The following is a 17,690-nucleotide window of genomic DNA, read 5'->3' on the forward strand; positions in this document are numbered from 1 at the left end:
CGAATCAAAACCGGGTGAATCAAAACTCGGTTTGTACCCGGTTTTGATTCATTTTTCCCCAAAATCATTTTTATAAAACTGTTTTTGGAAATTTTATTTTTACTTTTATTTATTTTATTTTTATAAATTATAAAAATCAGTTTTATTTATTTTATAAATTAATTAATTAATTAATTAATTACATGATTTATTTTATAAATAATTTTGAAATATTTTTCCAAAATTCGAGATTAATTATTTCTTTAATTATATATTTATTATTTATTAATTATTTAAAAATGATAATTGTTTTTGATAATTAATCAAATTTTTTTCAATAAATCATAATAAATTCATTTTAATTACAAAAATTATAGAAAAATCATTTGTAATTCTGATTTTTCCTAAAAATTATTTAAAAATATTTTTGAGGTTCAATTGTTTTGAATAATTAATTATATTGAATAATAAATTGATTTATTCTTATTCATTGAATAATAATTGAACCGTTTATCTGATTTAACTGAAACGAAAGCCCTTCGACTCGGAAAAACGATATGTTTTCATTAAAATAGTTTTAAATCCTAATTTCTTTTAGAAGCGAGTCGGATTTCAATATTTATTTACTTATAGACCCTATTAATTTTAGAGACGAGTCCAATAAATTCCGAAAATTAGGAAACGAGCTAGATATTGTTCGATAATGCAAATAGAGATCCGATTTCGGTTCAAAAAATTATATTTAAGACTAAAATGACTATGTGACTTATGTGCTATGTGAATTATGTGGTTAATCGAGTCCTAAATGTTAGTAATTATTATACGAGTCAATTATAAATGTACGGGTAGACGATAAAGACTACGTGAAGTCGGTTTGAGACGCAATTGACATACGAGTTGACTAAATAAGTATCTTTCTCCGAAAGATACGAAGCCAACAAGGAGGACCGAGCCAATGTTAGAGATTGGTGATGTACTTGTAGTAGATCGCGTAACAAGAAAGTTTTTCCCCTATTCTAAATTCATAATAATGAATTGCTTTCAGACTCTCATCGTAGTTAAATACTGATAATTCCCGTTCACATACACTGATACACAATTATTATTCCTTTATTCATATTTCATTTCGATTCCCGGTTTTTCTTGATTCCTTGAATACTCTATTCATATTCCAATGGATTATATATTTATATATATCCTGATATATTCCGATATTGGGATACGTTAAAATATACCGATTGTTCTGGTTGCTCATCTGTGGACTGGATGGTGACGATTTGGATCAGGTATACACTTGATCCTAAGGACCGAGAATTAATTGGATCCTTGTGTTCGGCCGTAGAGCCTGGGTACTCGAATGTATCTATACATAGAGGTGTAGATCTGCAGTGTATCCTGACTGATCAGCAGGATATAGGTGCAAAATTTTGTCCAGTCTAGTTTATTGTTACACGCCAATAGTGGCTTTCGTTCTCCTTTGCATAAATACATAGTTACCGATACAATCAGATTACCGGTTTATTTAGCTTTATCATAATACTGTTTATATGTTGTGGACTTGTTAGGCAAATTTTGGCTCACCCCCTTTGTTGTTATTCACCTTATTTTTTCAGTTAAGAAAGAGAATGAAACCTATCTGGACTCGCGTGGTAAAGAAGCGTGTAAAGCAATGGGATTCTCTAATACCAAGAGTGCTAATACCAATTCAAGAAGAGAGCTTTGAGCTACCTCAGCAAATGTAGTATAGATATATGTGGTGTGTGTTTGAAATAAAATAAATTTAGTTAAAACTTGTTTAGACAATGGTTTTTAATAAAGATAGTTCTATGAGATTTTAAATTTGAATTTGTAATAAAGTTAGTATATTTTTCTTGTTTTTATACCTCAACCTGAAAAGATCTTGGATGGAATATAAGGGGTTAGATATATGTTTGTATAATTATCTCACAGGTTGTAGTGGTTTGGTGATTTGCAAGTAACCCCTAGATCTAGACCACGGATTTGAAGGGCGTTACAGTCCAAGACTAGATCATTTTTCCTGTCACCCAGCAATCAGTAATTTGAATCAGTTAGTGTTTTTAAGGACCCAGACTTACTTGGATCCTTTGGACGTTTTAAGTTTGTTAACATATACAGCAGAAGACTTTTTATTAGAGTTTATGTTAACATCGTCACTATTAGTATTTATACATGCAGAAACAAATTTTGCTTTAATTAAAGAAGGTTTCAGTTTATAATAATCATAATACAAACTGTGATACTCTTTACATGTATAAATAGAATGCCAAACACTACCATAATGAAAACAAGGACTCTGTGGTTTATATCTAATTGTTCTATTCCTAAACTATGATTCAGAAGGAAAAGTATTTATCTTTTTATTTTTATTGCAAGAATTAGCAAGATGATTAGTGCTACCACAGTTTGAACAGGTCTTTCTAGGTGCATTAGGAGGAGTTACATAATTTTTATTCTTATTAACACCTACCTTGCCATTCCTATTTTTCCTATGCCTTTTCTTCTTGTGTTTCATGTGTAGACCCTTCATCTTTTGCTTAAGCTGTTTTCGAGTCATTGAACCAATATTTATAGAATTTGTATGAACTTGTTCACTCTTATCAGCAATTAAGTTTGATCTAGGTGCTGAGGTTGTACCTTCCTCATGGATTGACTTAACAGTATTAGCACTATGATTAAACTTAAAGGTCTTTATTTCAACCTTGTTCAGTTTGACCTTGCTATCAATATTTATTAGTTCTATTTTTCTCAGTTATTTTTCCACTTTTCTTATCAAAATTAGTTCTAGATGAATATCCTAATCCTGATCCCCAACAACAATTCTCTTTTCCCGTTATATATCCAATGACTCTATTGGACGTAACAATATCAAGACTGTTGTGCAGTATGTGTCTGACCTTAGCATCCTTCATGATAGATGAGATATCTTCAGGAGAATAGTCCTTCATGTCTTTGTCTATCATCTTATATGGTTCTCTTGCAAGCAAAACAGCTACCTTCATTGGTCTATGAGGACCATCATATATCATGTTCAGATATTCAGGATCTGTGACTTCTAAATACATGGTCATCCTAACTTTCCAGATTGGATATTCATGTATCTTCAGGATAGGCACCTTGATTGCTTCATGCCTACTCATGTTGTTGCTTATCTGTGATATGGCTGGGGGTGGTGGCTTCAGATTCTGTGTTTCTTCTTCTTTGTCTGACATGGTTGATTAATTTTCAGATCTAAAATTTTTTGTACGTTAACAACAAGCTATGATACCAATTGTTAGGCCCTTAATCAACTTTAGAGGGGGTGAATACAGTTAATACAATCAATTTGACAAAGCTTCAACATAATCAACAATTTTTTATATTAATTGATAAAAACTTATTACAATCATACTCTCTCGAAAGGATGAACAAATATCCTTGAGAGCTGCTAGGTTATGCGAAAGATATAACAATGTCGCAATGCATATAACATGAACCTATATGTGCTTTATATAGAGCCCAACTATATAATGTATAAGGAATCCTATTCTATTAACAACAAGGAAACCTATACAATGCTTCTGAGATAAAGTCCTTCACTGCCTTGAGTTCATGTTTCCTTTTCCTTATCGAAGATCAACCGATGTGATAAATACTGACTACATCATCTGTTGACATCATCATCCGTCGATATCCTTATCCGTCAATATTATCATCCATTGATATCATCATCATTCGTTGATGTGAGTTCTGATATGATCTTCTGATATGTTCTGTTTGATATCATCAATTGCTCTAAACATAAATATATCTTATCAGAAATGTAATTATCAAATCTTATTTATATCCCAATCTCAGTCTTGTAACCACCTCTTGAACTAAATCTTTAAGAGTCTCTGCTTCGAAATAGATAGGCTTAATCCTTGGATATAGCTTTTGTACTCCATCTGAATGTGATGCAACTAAACTTCCCTGACATGTGTGACACAGCCCTGTAGTCCAATCCCTCAAGTATTTCTACCTGAGCTTCCTCTGATTCACCTATCAATTACTCTTACATTTTGTCCTAAGGTTCCAACTTTAATGCATATAACTGGGATGTTTATATGTTCCCACTATTCTATCTAACCTCCTCGATTCCTTTCTTTATGATCTCTTTGATTACCGGATAAATGTAGCATTGGTACAAACCACTGTGTGACTGTATAATCTGGAATCATTAGAGTTGTCTTTAAAATCTTCACGAAAAATTGTACCCATAAAAATTCATTTCCTGTATCTAAAAATCCAGTGGTATCCTATAGAGTTTACCTTTGAGGATAATCCTCAATTTTCTTCCGTAGGTCTTGAAATCAGCTTCATTGGAATAAGAAAAAAATTATCTTCAATTTCCGTGTTCAGGAATTTTTCGTCTAAATAGCACATGGTCTTTGTTTTCTTTGAATGATTAAAATCATCTTAAACGCTCGGAGGAATCTTGAGTCTACCAATCCTTTGAGAATCTTTGGCTTGAAATATTTTAAACTCCACAAATTTTGAACTTTTAGAGAGTTAAAAATATTTCGTGAATTAAGTCCAAATTTTTAAAATTCAAAAATCTCAAGTGTTGATAATTTTTGAAAATTAAAAATTAAAAATATGAGAACTTGACTGTTTGGGCTGACACACCGGATCCGATCTGTATATCAATCAACAAGCTCTGATACCAATTGTTAGGTCTCGAAGTATCTAGAAGGGGGGTTGAATATGATACTCACTAAATTAAATAATTCTTTTGAATCTTTTGCGGATATATAATAGTGGTTCCGAGTTCTTGAGGTAAATAGTGTTTGGAATAATGAAACGAGGAACACAAGATATTAGGGGAAGTATATATTCATATATAAATCTTCGGGGGTGTTTCTATACTCCAGTAAATAAATTAACCGGCTACAATCTAAGAAAAATAAAGTTCCTAGCTACTACAATGATATTACAAATTAAATCCTATACAATGATCTAGCTTTTGTTTGTCTAAGGATCTAATTACTGGATAACGATTATAATGCCCCTATGAATATATAAGAGTAAAAACATGTTGGTGTTTGTGCCCTAGAGACAACACTATTATGTTTATATTATGAAACTGTTAGATATATTTGATAATGTCATGGCTAATATGTTTTATGTTTAGCTTTCAGATCTTACGTGAACTGGATAAATCAGTACTTAACTGTTGATCAGTACTTATACTGGAAGTCAGGACTTAAGGATATCAGTACTTATATTATCAGGAGATAATCATCAGAAGATAAATATCAGAACTTAAGTGCTGAAGGACAATCAGATAAGGACAGTAGCTGATTAAAGGAAAGAAGATTGAGATAAACATAAGAAGAGATATGCATGAAGAAGGAATTCCGTGAAGAATGGAATACTTGGAAGAAAAGATATCTGATTGATATATTTTAGGAAGCAGAATTATATTCCATATCAATTAGCGATTATCTTGTAACTGTGTAGTATATAAACACAGACATAGGGTTTACACTATAAGTGTTATCATTATTAGAAAAGATTATTCATTGTAACCCTAGCAGCTCTCGTGATATTTGTTCATCACTGAGAGGTAACAGTTCCATACTGTAACAGAGTTTATTGTTTCAATAAAGTTTGTTTTCTGTTACTTAAGTTCTTAAAGTTCGATTTGAGTGTACTATTCACTGTATTCACCCCCTCTACAGTGTGTGTGTGACCTAACAATTGGTATCAGAGCCTATCTGTTAACTTACATACAGTTAAAGATCCAAACACAATCATGTCGGACACAGAAACTCCAACTAAGCCTACCACAACTGAGGAACCACCAAAGACACAAATTCAGAGTCGGTATGAGACCATCAGAGTCCCCATACTGAGACCATCTGAATATCCCATATGGAAGGTAAGGATGACCATGTTCCTGGAAGCAACAGATCCAGAATACCTGGATAGAATCAAGGAAGGTCCTCACAAACCAACCAAACTCGCTGTTGCAGTTGCAGGTGAAACAGCAATGACCGTACCAAAGGAGAAGAGTGATTATACTGCTGAGGACATAGCATCAATTGCTAAGGATGCTAAGGTACGACACTTACTGCATAGTGCCATTGATAATGTAATGTCAAACAGGGTAATCAACTGCAAGACTGCTAAGGAGATATGGGATGCTCTAGAAACAAGGTGTCAGGGAACTGACACAATTAAGAAGAACAGGAAGACAATACTCACTCAAGAGTATGAACACTTTGACTCAAAGACTAATGAGTCATTGAATGATTTATATGATAGATTTGTCAAACTTTTGAATGATTTGTCATTGGTTGATAAAGAGTATGATCTTGAAGATTCAAACCTTAAGTTCCTGTTAGCTCTTCCTGAATGCTGGGATTTGAAGGCAACGACAATAAGAGACAACTACAATCTTGATGAAACAACTCTTGACGAAATCTATGGAATGCTCAAGACTCATGAGCTGGAGATGGAACAAAGAAGCAAGAGGAAATGAGGAAAGTCAAGGACAGTTGCTCTTAAGACTGAAGAAGAATTCCCCAAAGCAGTTTCCTCAAAGAAAGACAAGGGTAAAGCTCTTTTCATAAAGTCTGATACTGAGTCATCAAGTTCTGAGAGTGATGATGACTCAGATTCTGAAAGCTTGCCTGAGACTGATGCTGATGAGGAGATGATGAAGCTGTGTGCTCTTATGGTGAAAGGAATCATCAAGATTGCATACAGGAAGTTCAGGAAGGGAAAGAAGTTTTCCAGAAAAAGCATAAGTTCTGATAAGAAGAATTTCAGAAGATCTGAAGGCAGAGGAGGAAAGTCTGACAGAGGAAATTACACCAATGTTAAATGCTATAACTGTGGTGAGAAAGGCCACATATCTCCTGACTGCAAGAAGGTAAAGGGTGACAGAGGCAAGGCTCTTGTCACAAAGCAGAAAAGCTGGACAGACACTTCAGACTCTGAAAGTGAGGAGAACTATGCATTGCTGGCAAATGCTGATAAAGAAAGTGCTGAGAGCAGTTCTGAAGCTGCTAAAACAAAGGTACCTCAGACTACTTATGCTTTTCATACTGATGATATTAATGAGTTGAGAAGATATCTTAAAACCATGTTTGTCAGCTATAGAGACCAAACTTTAACATGTGAAAGATTAACTTCTGAAAATCTTGCATTTAAGAAAAGGAATGATTTCTTAGAAAAAGAGTTAGTCATGTTCCATCAAACTCAGAAGGATAGAGATGATGCTTTTTATGTAAGGGATGAAGTGCTAAAAATGAATGAATCTCTAAAAACTGAGTTAGAAAAGGAAAGAGAGATAATCAGGACTTGGACTAACTCCGACAGAACAACTCAAAATTTGCTAAGTAGTGAAAATTGGAAAGAGGGCTTAGGTTATGGAGAGAATAAGAATGATAAAGGAACTGAAGAAATTAAGCCTGTTGTTAAGCAAAAGCCAAAGTTAAAACCTGTTAAGTTTGTAACTGTAAAGTCTGATAATGAGAAATCAGAAGTTAAAGGAATTAACTTCTGACAAACTAAAACAGGAAAAGACAGCTGAAGTAAACATAGGCTTAATGACTAAGAAGCAGCTTAAGCATAAGCTGAAAGATGTCAAGAATGCAAACAAGGTAAAATCACCTAGGAAAAATAGGAATGGAAAGGAAGGTGTGAATAAAAGCAATGATTATAAACCTGTTCCTGATGCTCCTAGGAAAACATGTCATAACTGTGGAAGTTCTAACCATCTGGCTTCTTTTTACAGGAAAAATAAGAATATTAACTCCTTACCTTCAAAATCAGGAGTTAAGAGTCAGTCTGTTAGATACAAACCACAAAATCCTTGTTTTCATTGTGGTAGTTTATGGCATTCCATTTATACTTGTAAGGAATATCATAGTTTGTACTATGATTATTATCAAATAAAACCTTCTTTGAAGAAAGTTTCCATTGTTCCTTCTAGTGTAAATTCTGATTCAAAGTCTGATAATGTAAATTCTGATAAGAAAAATGTTAACATAAACTCTGATGCTAAATCCGCTGCAAATGTTAACAAACTTAATAAGGCCAAAGGATCCAAGCAAGTCTGGGTCCTTAAAACTAATAATTAGTGGTCTTTGTGATTGCAGGGCAACAGGAAAAATATTCTAGTTCTGGATAGTGGATGTTCAGGACATATGACCGGAAATAAGGCCCTGCTATCAGACTTTGTGGAGAAAGCTGGCCCAAGTGTTTCTTATGGAGATGGCAACATTGGAAAAACATTGGGATATGGCAATATCAATCTTGGAAATGTCATAATTAAACAAGTAGCTCTGGTCTCAGGACTTAAACACAACCTACTGAGTATAAGTCAAATCTGTGACAGAGGTTATCATGTTGATTTCTTTGAAGAACACTGTGAAGTTGTGAGTAAATCTAAAGGCAAAGTTGTTCTGAAAGGATACAGACGTGGTAACATTTATGAAGCTAAGCTTTCAACAAGTACTGATGGCTCTGCAATCTGTCTGATAAGTAGAGCATCAATTGAAGAAAGCTGGAATTGGCATAAGAAACTCTCTCATTTAAATTTCAACAATATAAATGAACTGGTCAAGAAAGATCTTGTGAGAGGATTGCCAAACACAGTATTTGCTCCTGATGGTCTTTGTGATTCATGTCAGAAAGCCAAACAAAGAAAATCTTCATTCAAGAGCAAGACTGATTCATCAATTCTTGAGCCTTATCATCTTATACATGTTGATTTTTTTGGTCCAGTAAATGTCATGTCTATTGCAAAGAAGAAGTATGCGTTGGTCATAGTGGATGAGTTCACCAGATACACATGGGTGTATTTCTTGCACACAAAAAGTGAAACTGCATCTATCTTGATTGATCATGTCAAACAGCTGGATAAAATGGTCAAAGATTCTGTGAAAATTTTAAGGAGTGATAATGGCACTGAGTTCAAAAATTTGATAATGGAAGAGTTCTGCAAAAGCCATGAAATAAAGCAGGAATTTTCTGCTCCTAGAACTCCACAGCAAAATGGAGTTGTTGAAAGGAAGAATAGAACTCTCATTGAAGCTGCACGTACAATGCTTGAAGAAGCAAAGCTTCCAACCTATTTCTGGGCTGAAGCTGTGCAGACTGCTTGTTTTACTCAAAATGCAACACTCATTAACAAGCATGGAAAAACACCATATGAGATGGTGAAGAAAAAGAAGCCAAATCTGAAATATTTTCATGTATTTGGATGCAAGTGTTTTGTTCTCAAGACTCATCCTGAACAGCTATCAAAGTTTAATCTAAAAGCTGATGAAGGAATCTTTGTTGGATATCCACTTTCCATAAAAGCCTTCAGAGTCTATAATTTGAGAACAAAAGTGGTCATGGAATCTATCAATGTCTCTTTTGATGACAAGAAGATCACTGGTCTTAAAGATTTCGTTGACCATGATCAGCTGAGATTTGAAAATGAAGACTCATATTCTGATACTGAAAATCCTGACAGTCTAAGTCCTGATACTGCAAACTCTGATGGATTAAACTCTGATGTTATTGAAACTGTGGTGACTACGTTAAAGGAAGATGCACCTATGCAGGGGGAGCATACTCAAGATCCTACCACATCTCAAGAAACATCCGAACATGCATGTGGCTCTTCAAGTTCTGATTCGTCAAGTTCTGATAAGCCAAGTTCTGATAGTGCTGAAAATCTTAATACTGAAGAATCCAACTCAGAGAGCATAGTTTCAGGGGGAGCATCAGAAAATGAAAATGAAGATAGCATGGATCATCGGGGAGCATCCAGTTCTAGAGAAAACCTTCCATCTGCAAGGAAGTGGACAAAATCACATACACCTGATTTGATAATTGGAAATCCTGATGCAGGTGTCAGAACTAGAACAGGTACTTCAAATGAGTGTCTTTACAATTCTTTTCTCTCTCAGACTGAGCCAAAGAAAGTGGAAGAAGCTCTTCAAGATGCTGATTGGGGCAAGCAATGCAGGAAGAGTTGAATGAATTTGAAAGAAACAAAGTCTGGACCCTAGTACCAAGACCAAAAAATAGATCTGTTGTTGGTACAAAGTGGGTATTCAGAAACAAAACTGACAGTGATGGCATAATTACAAGGAATAAGGCAAGGCTGGTTGCAAAAGGATATTCTCAACAGGAGGGAATTGATTATGATGAAACATTTGCACCAGTTGCTAGGTTAGAAGCCATAAGGATATTTTTGGCTTATGCTGCTCACAAAAAGTTTACTGTCTTTCAAATGGATGTGAAAAGTGCTTTTCTCAATGGAGAATTGGAGGAAGAGGTATATGTTGAACAACCTCCAGGTTTTGTAGATACCAAACATCCAGACTATGTCTACAGACTTGAAAAAGCACTTTATGGACTTAAGTAAGCTCCTAGAGCATGGTATGAGACTTTAGCTCAGTTTCTTCTGGAAAGTGGATTCAACAGAGGGACAATAGACAAAACACTGTTCTACCTCAACCATGGAAAGGACTTACTTCTGGTCCAGATTTATGTTGATGATATCATTTTTGGATCTACAAATGACAAACTTTGCAAGAAGTTTGCCAAACTAATGCAGTCAAGATATCAGATGAGTATGATGGGGGAACTTAGCTATTTTCTGGGCCTTCAAGTCAAGTAGAATGAGGAAGGTACTTTTATTTGTCAAACCAAGTACACCAGAAACCTGCTAAAGAAATTTGGAATGCAAGATTGTTCAAGTGCATCCACTCCAATGGCCACTGCAACAAAATTGGATAAGGATATCGGTAAATCAGTAGATATTACTGACTACAGAGGTATGATTGGCTCTCTACTCTATCTAACTGCTAGTAGACCTGATATCATGTATGCTACCTGTCTTTGTGCAAGATTTCAAGCAGATCCAAGAGAACCTCACTTAACAGCTGTAAAAAGAATCTTTAAGTATCTTAAAGGGACAGCTACTCTGGGATTATGGTATCCTAGAGAATCAGATTTTAAACTAATAGGTTACTCAGATGCAGATTTTGCAGGTTGCAAAATTGACAGGAAAAACACAAGTGGAAGCTGCCAATTTCTTGGAGGCAGATTGGTTTCTTGGTACAGCAAGAAACAAAAGTCCATTTCCACATCAACTGCAGAAGCAGAGTATATTGCTGCAGGAAGCTGTTGTGCACAGATTCTTTGGATGAAGAATCAGTTACTGGATTATGGGTTAACATATTTCAAAATCCCTATTTACTGTGATAATCAAAGTGCTATTGCTATGACAGGTAATCCAGTTCAACACTCAATGACAAAGCACATCAGCATCAGGTACCACTTCATCAGGGAACATGTGGATGAAGGTACAGTGGAATTGCATTTTGTTCCCACAGATCAACAGTTGGCAGATATCTTCACAAAACCATCATGTGAAGCTACTTTTACAAGATTGGTAAATGAACTTGGAATGGTTTCAGGTTCTTTCTCTAAATCTGCTTAGACTTGTTCTGTGTTATCAGACTTTATGCTCAGTATTTACAGAATTAATCTCATTGTGTATTCTGTGCTTAATTGATAAATGTCTTTAAGTACTGACTGTTGTCTGATATTTGTTTCTAAACTCTGATAAGTGATATGTCTGTTCTAGTACCTATTCAATCCTATGAGGATAACTGTGGTAGATACTGACCTAGTAGTCTTCAATAAACAAATGATTCCATGGAAGAAGTAATTATTTCAGTGGAAATCTTATGACACTAGCAAATTCTGATAACTGAGCTTAGTTAAGTTCACTTTGTATATCTTATTACTAAGTCACAAATTAGAATAATGCTACTCATCTGTTAAGTTCTGATACTAGTAAAACTGTTGAATGTACTAAGTGCTGATAGACCTCTCTTATCAAAAGAAAAAGCAAAAAGATCAAAGATTAAAATCAGGTACTCCTTTGAGATCTAGAGTAAAAATGTGGAAGGGACGACCCAAGTGCATTGCTGGTATTAAGTAAATATGCATTAGAAAAGCTAAATATTTTCTTGGTGACTTTTCACACTCTATGATTACTGGAGAAATACTCTGAAAATAGCATAAATTCTGATAAACAGTCGTGACTCACTTATACTGAGAAGCCACTGTAAAATAGAATTTCAAAAGATGCATAAAATTAGCACAAAACAGTTGAGGTGGACTCAAGCATAAACTCATTCTTCAGTAGGTTTCAGGACAATGACAGATCTTTAGCAAAATTTTAGTTATGCCTTATTTCTAAGGTGTACTGAAGTAAATCAGACTTTACTCTTTGTCTGTTTTTAGCTTAATGCACACACTAATCACTCCATCTGAATGATGAAAATTTCTGTGGTGGTCTATGTTATTTTAGATAAACAGTCATTGTGTCATTATTGCACAAATTCTGAGGACAAGTTCTAAGTTACACGTTCTGATGATTAAGTTCTGACGTCCATAACTCAGAACTTGTATGAGTATTTACTAAGATGGGCATTCCTTTTTCGAGTTAAGAAATTATGTTCTGATGACTGTTAAGTTCTGGTATAGGTCTAAGTTCTGATTTCTCAGTCTAATCCTTTACTTGGCTTATCTGTGAATAAAATTTGATAACAGTCTCAGTTCAAACTCGAATATGTTGAAGTGGAAGATTAATAGTCACTATGATTAGGATTAATGGTATTTGTACTTGAACAGTCCACTGTTTCTTGTGTCTTGTGCGGTCTAGACCATGATTCCTCTTTCCAATGATTGTTATTCTTTTTCAAAGTCTAGGGAGATGAGGTAGAATTAATTCTACCTGTCAGCATTAAATATCTTTGCGTCTCTTGGCATTCTCTTGCCTATATAAGCAACCACTTCACATCAGTCTTTCCATCACATTCTTCTCACACATTTATCCTCCTTCTTCTATCAAAAACACAATGGTTCGATACAACATGTTTTTGAACAACCAAACCTTCACAATGGAGCTAAGTTGTGCCGACTGGCAGCAGGAGTGGCATGTAACAGCCATTCCTGAGGAGATCTGGGATTCTGTCCCATAGGAGGTGCTAACTCACCTCCTATTCTTCTATATGGATTACCATCGCCATCTGGAGCGATTGGAGGAGGTAAGGCGGGAAGCTATCCGTCAGCAAGAGCGAATCATACGACTCGCCATCTTGTTCGTCGAAGATAGGAAGAGGAAGATGACTTAATCTTGTCTTCTTCCTGTTCTTCTTCATCCTCAGCTTTGTCAGGCTTCTTAGCTAGGACTAAAGCTGTTGATGTTAGGATTAGGAGCTTAGGGAAAATCTTGTATAAGTATTGATGTAATTTCCATTTCATAAATGTATTGACTTGATATATTAATGAAAATTGTTTCTACTTCAAGATTTTATCTCTGAGTTATTTTATCTTGTGTTGATAAATCCTGATTGATATTCTGATGACCATTTAGATTTTGTTTTTAAGTTCTGATTCTCTGTCAGCACTTATTCATCGAAATTATCTCGGTCATTTTTAACATGATTTATTTTCAGAATATTAATGTTGCAGTGACAAATAATTCAATCAGTGCTAACGGGTTAAATTTTGAATTAAAATTGTTTCCCTTGATAAATGGAACAGTTTTTCCTTGAAACTCGGCAAATGGGTAAGTAATGATTACTATTTTCTCGAGCCCAGTAACTATCCGTTATTACTGCATGTCTGACAGGTGTCCAACGGTAATATTTTATTGTATAAGTACAGCAGAGAGAAGATTTCTTTAATCTTTTTAATTTCTTCATCTTTTATCTCTCTTCTTACTTTTACTCTCCTTCACTTTACTATTTCCGTTGTTTTCATACAGACATTATCTCAACCACCTAACAGGCAACTTAATTCTCAATTTTTTCACATGGCACCAAAGGATTTAATCATGGATGGAGCTAAGTTTGTTCCAAATAACTATGCTGCAATTCTTGATCATGCTGACGCTCCATCTGAATTGCACTTTGTGCAAGATCTTCTTGCACATAGTGAGGTTGGGCACGCCTTAACTCAGCCTGAATTATTTTCAAGTCAACAAGTTCTGAGGTTCTGGAGGACTGGAGTTTTTGATGATGGTGGTAACCGTGGAACTCCCAGTATTATCTTCCAAGTGGGTGATTCATCCTTTGTAGTCACTCCTGGTACAGTACGCAGGGCTTTACATCTTCCAGAGGATTGTACTGTCTCAGTTCCAGAGGACTCAGCCCTTCGGGAGTTAATGGCTAAATTAGGATATGAAAAGAGTCTGACGAAACTTGGACAGTTGAAACGGGCTAATATCAGAAGAGAATGGAGTTTCTTCTTTAATTGCATCACCAAAGCCTTTGGGAACAAATGTTCAAATTTTGATGCTATCCCAATTCTGAGTCAGCACATAGGGTATGCTATTATCCATCAAACTCATTTTGATTTTGCAACTGGAATAATTGGTTTTATTGGGGATAGGATGATAGAGGATCGAGATGTTGTTTATTTTTCTAGATTCTGTCAACTTATTTACACTTACTGTACTGATGAACCTCATTTAGTCAGCACTCAAACCCCACCTTTTAAGGTTGCAAAAAGGTACTTTAATGATCTGGTAAATGTTGATACTAAGAAGAAAATGGTTAGACCATTACAGATTCCTAAGTCTGTAAAACAGATCCTGGTAAATGTTGATCCTGATACCTATAGATCTGTTTACTCTAATGTCCAACCACCTCCAACCATCCAAAATCCATCAACCTCAGTACCTACCTCTCATTCTACTCAACCTACCCTCAGAACTTATCTCAAATCCTATCTCTCCACTTCACAGACTGCTCAACCTTCTTCTTCAGCACCTACTGTGAAGTCTCCATCCTCTAAGCCAAAGAGAACAAAAACTGTTCCTCAAACACCTCAAAAGAGGAGGAGATTTACTTTGAGAGATGAATCAGATTTTGAGGAACAGATTCCTTCTTCAGAACCTGTGGTGATTGAAGCTGAGAAAGCAACTTCTCAGAAGGATTCTGAAATTGGGGGTTCTAGGCTTCTCAAGAGGCTTAGACGTATGATAATTCCTGAAACTCCCAAGCAATCCAAATCAACAAGGAAGTACAAGAAACAGAGGGCACAAAGGCCAGTTTCAGATGATGAGGAGGAAGCAGCTAAGGAAGGGGATCAGGAATCTCTGATCTCACAAGGCAAGGAATTTGCTCCAGTCACTTCTTCTCCATCAACTCCATCTCAGGAAGTAGTATCTGACAAGGCTAACTTACCATCTGTGTCTCTTGTTGATCCAGGCACAAGTGCTGAAATTGATATTCAGAACTTGGTTGTGCCTGCAATTCTTTTCTTAGAACTCCAACAGCAAATAATCCTTCCACAACACCTGTTACTGATGCTGTTCAAACTCCAGCGTTATCAACAACACCTTTTTTGCATCAAGATGTTGATGATCAGATTTTAGGTGAGCATCAGGATATGGCTGTTGATCAGAACTTAGTCTCAGATCAGCAATTAGAGGATGCTGAAGCCTCCATTGCTACTCACACTGTTGTCTTATCAGAAGATACTGATTCTTTAAGTTCTGATGCTGCAAATGTTGGAGATACTGGTGAAGCTGCTACAACTGTAGATGCTGATGAAGCAGGTCCTTCAGGACTTACTCCTCCACCGACTCTTCCTAAGTCTGAACTGGTAAAGGAGTTTGTTATCAGGGATGCACCAGTGACTTGGAGTGAAACTCCTGCAGGTCAGGAGTGGACTAAGGAATGGAACTCAGTTTCATGTGTTCCAAATGCTTTACATCTTGCTGAGCACTTAACTAAAGCTGATGAAATGTTAAATTCTGATGATTTTAAAACCCATCTTAGAGTCACTGCATTGAGTACTAAACATCTACAAGGTCTTCATTCCAATACTCATGCAGAGCTACACAAGATTCAGGAGAACTTTATCAAACAGGAACAAGTTTGGAAAATTGATAAGAAAAAGTTCTTCCAACCTACCATTGACAGGGTTGCTTATATTGAGAAAACTCAAGAGAAACAACAAGCTCAGATTGATCAAATTCTGACAAATCAAGCTTCTCAGCAATCGCAACTTACTGAAATCCAGACCTCGGTGGAACTACTTATCTCTCTTTTATTACCTGCTGATGCCAAAAAGGGGGAGAAGGTAATTAAATCCAAATGCACAACCAACAAGACACTGCAAGGAAAGGATGATGGAAAAGATGACCAAGGAACCTCTGGAATGGGTAGTGATCATAGTCAAGGTAGAAGGTTTACATCAAGACAAGCTAGTCACAGAACAAGTTCTGATACTGGGAAAAGAATAAGTTCTGCTGCTGGTAAAAGGATAAGTTCTGATGAACTTCTAGATCTTGATGAGGAAATGTCAAGACAGTTATTTCTTCAAGAAAATCCAGGAATGGACTTGGAAAGTTTAAAGGAAGAAGAAGCCAGACTTAAATCAGAGAAAGTCACATCTAAATCTGAAGCTTCTGGTAAAAAGTTACTTCCAAAACCTAAAGGCATTGTGATCAAAGAAAGGACACATACTGAAGCAAATTTGGCTAGATCACAACCACAGATAGATCCAAGATCCAAGGGTAAAGAAAAGGTTGGTGAACCTATCAAGCCTTATGTACCTCCTGAGGAAGAAGAAATTACTGATGGAAAAGATGATCTTGCTCTGACTACAAGAAAAGTTCTTAAAACAACCTCTGACATGGCTCAAGTTGTTCAGAGTCAAGAAATTGTAAGTTCTGATATTCAGAAGAAGCAAGTAACCTCTGACAGTGCTCAAGTTAACTTGATATCAGAAAATAGATCAAAGGCACTCCTACCAGGATTCACTAAAGCAAAACAGACTCAATCTTTGAAGACTGCTGCAAGTGGTTTTGAAGCAAGAGTAGTTACTGGAAAGGAAGCTAGAGATAAAACTGGATTGGGAAGTGCTGATGAAAGAAGAGTACACAACACTACCAATGATCCAACTTCCTTGAGTGAACCAGGTATTGGAGCAACTCCTGAGAGATTGAATCAACTGGAATCTGTACAGATGGTTTACCATACCTACTTGAAAGAATACATCATGTTGTATTTCATGACAGATGGTAGGGTTTATCATATAAGACAAAATGCCATTCCTTTAAAGTATTTTGAAGAATTGGAGCATGTACTTTTCTTACTTCAAGTGGATGACAGAATAACAGAGACTGCTGCAAACTACTTAAAAGAACAGATTCAGAGACAGAAAAGGCTTTATTCTGTTAAGTCTGACAGCAGATATGTTCCAAAGTACAGAGATCACAATGGTGATATTGTTGATATGAAGCCTAATACTGCACAGATCAGAACGTATCTTGGTATTAAGGGACTTGAATTCAATCTTGAGTCAGACAAAGCTTATGTCATAAGACTAGATCAGGAGTTAAGAAAAGCAAAGATTAATGATCTCAGAGCTGCAATCTTTCAAACTGGTGAAGATATTGTAGAGCTTAAAGGTGTTAAAAGGAGAATGATTGATGAACTAAGATATGCTGAGAAATGTTTGTTGAAGAACTATCTCAGAACAACTCCTGACATCAGAGAGATCAGAAAATGAAGAAGCCAAGTCGAAGATCTACAACTGCTTAAATTCTGATATTTATACAGATTGAAGTTGTTATCAGAAGTTGAAATTGGTAAAAACTTTAAGGACTGTAAGTTGTAGTTATCTAGTCTATT

The sequence above is a fragment of the Apium graveolens genome, chromosome 7 (genome assembly GCF_009905375.1).
Source record: "Apium graveolens cultivar Ventura chromosome 7, ASM990537v1, whole genome shotgun sequence".
NCBI lineage: Eukaryota > Viridiplantae > Streptophyta > Magnoliopsida > Apiales > Apiaceae > Apium > Apium graveolens.